The sequence below is a fragment of the Penaeus monodon genome, chromosome 32 (assembly GCF_015228065.2).
Source record: "Penaeus monodon isolate SGIC_2016 chromosome 32, NSTDA_Pmon_1, whole genome shotgun sequence".
Classification (NCBI taxonomy): Eukaryota; Metazoa; Arthropoda; class Malacostraca; order Decapoda; family Penaeidae; genus Penaeus; species Penaeus monodon.
This window is the reverse complement of record NC_051417.1, coordinates 33,440,096-33,440,359: the sequence shown is the minus strand read 5'-3', so window position 1 is coordinate 33,440,359 and position 264 is coordinate 33,440,096.

The window sequence follows — 264 nt, the reverse complement described above, 5'->3', positions numbered from 1 at the left end:
GAACAGGGCTAGTGACAGAGACAGACATACCGCCAGGGCAGCCAATAGAGACGCGCACAAGACCGAGAGCGCGAGGGAGGCATAGCCATCTCAGCCGACCACCTGGATGGCATCACCTGGCGTGCGACAGAGACCAACATCTGTGTTATTTTTGAATATCATGGAATATTTGCCACCTCTGCCCTGAAGGTATATCTACACTCTTAATGATGGTAATTTTATTGATAATGAGACTGAAGGGTAATGACATTAACGATGGTACAC